Source organism: Brassica oleracea, chromosome C4, assembly GCF_000695525.1.
Source record: "Brassica oleracea var. oleracea cultivar TO1000 chromosome C4, BOL, whole genome shotgun sequence".
In the NCBI taxonomy this organism is placed as follows: domain Eukaryota; kingdom Viridiplantae; phylum Streptophyta; class Magnoliopsida; order Brassicales; family Brassicaceae; genus Brassica; species Brassica oleracea.
The window spans coordinates 42,908,267-42,911,567 of NC_027751.1; the positions used below are offsets into that span (position 1 = coordinate 42,908,267).

Genomic DNA, 3,301 nt, shown 5'->3' on the forward strand with positions numbered 1-3,301 from the left:
TCGAGTTTTTCCGCCAAAACCGCAAAATCGATTTTGATTTTTTGGCGGGAAAACTCGATTTTGAAGTTTTGACGAAAAACTCGATTTTGCGTTTTTGGAGAAAAAACTCGATTTTGTTGTTTTAGTTGAAAACTCGATTTTGCGGTTTCGACTGAAAATTTCGTTGTTTAGTTTTTGGCGAGAAAACTCAACTTTAAATTTTTTTTGGTGAAAAACATTATTAAATATTGTATAATAGTTGTGTGAATCAAAATAAAAGGGTTAGAATTTAAACTCTGGTCCTATTAGGGTCAACCCTGTTTAAACTCTGTTTAAAAAATGAGGGTTAGGGTTACAAATGGGTTTGCAGGGTTAGGGGTAACCCTGTTAGGTTGAGCCCATATTAACATCCCTAAATCCAAGTAACACTCCAGGTCCATACCCTATTGCCACACCTTTCCAGTTCAACACTTGTTCCTCTCTTCTCTTTCTTTTTCCTCCTTAGGTTGTTGTGTTGGTGGCGCATTAGTCCCAAAGCAAGTTTCCTGGAGAGGAAGACCACAAAGGCCTGCATTCTCTTCAAATGAAGATTTAGGTTGCCCCGTAATCTGTGTTCCTTGTGGTATTTCGCCCTTGAATTGGTTGTGAGACACATTTATGTACCCCAAAAATGAGAGGCTGGCTAATCCATTAGGAATGGTCCCTGAGAGTTGGTTGCTTGATAGGTCTAATGACTGGAGATTGCTCAAACTGGAGAAAGACATAGGAATATGACCTGTGAAGGCGTTGTTTGAGAAGTTGAGTGCAATCAATGCTTTCAGAAGACCAATTGATTTAGGAATCTGTCCTTCAATTTTATTCCCAGAAAAATCAATGGTGGCGTGGGAGTTAAGGACATTCTCTTGCTCCATAGATAGACCTTTGTATTTCAAATCTATAGTTTCTACGTTGAAATAGGATAGTCTCCCGGAAGTACTTTTAATGTATACCATATATAGACTGCCATCTTCATTCATTGTAAGTGATGATGCTTTCCAATTGACAAAGTATGTTGGTGGCAAGCTTCCAGTAAATTCATTATCAGATATCTCAAATATACGAAACTCTGCAAACCCGAGAGGACCTTGACCAGGAGGAGATATAGAGCCATAGAATTTGTTAGAACTGAGGATAAGGACTTGCAAATTCGGTAAAGCCTTGAGCCAAAAAGGAAACTTGTCTTTGATTCTGTTGTGGTCAACAACTAGAAACTCTAGAGATGAGCAGTTTTGAAGAGATTTTGGAAGCTTCCCCGTGAGTTGATTGTGTCCAACATCAAGTGATCGTAGAGAAGAACTGAGATAAAAGGCGTCAGGAATACTTCCTTCCAAGTTGTTCTTCCGGAGATTCACAAGCGTCAAGTTACTCAAGCATTGAGGAATTGGACCCGTGAGGTTGTTGTAACCTATCCTCAAATCTGTGAGAGACCTATAATTGCAAATTGAAAGAGGTATGCTCCCTGTGAATCTGTTGTGTGATGCAGAGAAGACGTTGATCGAGAGTGGTAGAACTGGAATTGCTCCTTCAAAACTGTTCTGATCCATAAATAAATTCTTCACCGATGAATTTACCAAAACATCCACTGGACCTTCGAAACCATCAAGCAAATTAATTCAAACCAACACTGTGTTTAGACGAGGAAGGTTCCACAACCACTCAGGGACTTTTCCTTTCATTCTGTTGTCGGACAATCCTATAAACTCCAACCTCTCAAGGTTCTTTACTATATTTGGGAACTCGCTGATACTGCATCCAGTTAACCACAAATTCTCCAAGTTGGTTGGGATGTCTGACTTTGAACCTAGACTGTCCGGAGATATACTGTTACCAGAAAGATCAAGGAGCAACAAAGATTTGAGAGGGGAGAAGAGACTTATGTCAATTGGATAGCTTGTGTTAAGGAAAGAAAGTTCAAGAACCTTGAGGCTGATGAGCTTTGAGATAGGCTCTTTGGTTGTTCCTTCAAAATGGTTATTCCCAAGGTACATGGACTCGAGCCTAGATGAGTTAGGAAATTTAAGAGATCCGGTGAGATCGTTTCTACGCAGATCTAGAATTGATAAGAAAGGCATGACTAGAGAAGGAATGGTTCAAGAGAAGTGATTATAACTGAAATCTACAAATGAGAGTTTGGTTAGATTTTGTACAAGTGGGAAACTACCAGTGAGCTGGTTGTGGTCAAGATACAACTCCATTAACGAGGTTGGGTTACTAATAGTGAGAGGAACTTGCCCGAAAAAGTCACTGGAGCAAAGAGACAAGACCTCTAGTCTGTTGAGATTTCCAAATTCAGAAGGCATTGATGAACTGAAGTTGTTGACACATAGATCAAGGTGACGAAGGTGGTGCAACTCAAACAGGCTACTGTTGGGATTTAAAGTTCCAGAGAAATGATTATAAGAAAGGTCTAAAACCGAGAGCTTTACTAGGCTTCGTACATGTGGGAAACTACCGGTGAGTGTATTTTGGGAAAGGTCTAGAACGGAAAGAAGGCTTAGGTTATGAAATGAGGAAGGAACTTGTCCAACGAAGCCATTTTTCTTAAGAGATAAGACCTCTAACCTTTTTAGATTGCCAAATTCCGAAGGAAGTGGAGATGAGATGAAGTTGTTTTGACTGAGGACAAGGTAACGAAGATGGTGTAACCTGAAGAGACTACTATTGCGCTTTAGAGTTCCACTGAGGCAGGCCCTGAGTCGTAGCTTTGTGACCGCACTGGTCGAGTTATCGCACCAGACTCCATTATATGGATCGGTGAGGTTGCAGTTGCTGCTATCAAACTCATTCATGAACCCAGTGAGAGCTTCAGTCTGATGGGGACCACAAGCAACGTAACTACTATTGTCGATGCTTATAGTGAACGAGCTCGAAGGGAGGACACAACAGAGCAAGATTAGCTTGAGAAAATACAAACGCACACGGGATTCAAACATTATCTTTATGAAAACTGTTGAAGAAGATTTATTTTGGTATAAGAGAAATGAGAGAGAAGATTGGTGGTATAAATAAAAATACATGGGCTCCAACTTGAGCGACGCACCTAGGCAACTTGATATATTTTGGTATAAGAAAAATGAGAGAGATGGTTTGGTGGCATAAAAAAATACGTGGGTTTCAACTTTAGCTAAGCACCCAGGAAACTTGATATATTTTGGTATAAGAAAAATGAGAGATGGTTTGGTGGCATAAAAATACGTGGGTTTCAACTTTAGCTAAGCACCCAGGAAACTTGATATATTTTGGTATAAGAAAAATGAGAGATGGTTTGGTGGCATAAAAATAC

General features: G+C 39.9%; 1 pseudogene; it reads right to left on the reverse strand.

Annotated features, from left to right (window-relative positions):
• Positions 1-2,973, reverse strand: part of LOC106341792 — a 3,749-nt pseudogene extending 776 nt beyond the window's left edge.
• Between the last annotated feature and the right edge of the window lie 328 nt (positions 2,974-3,301).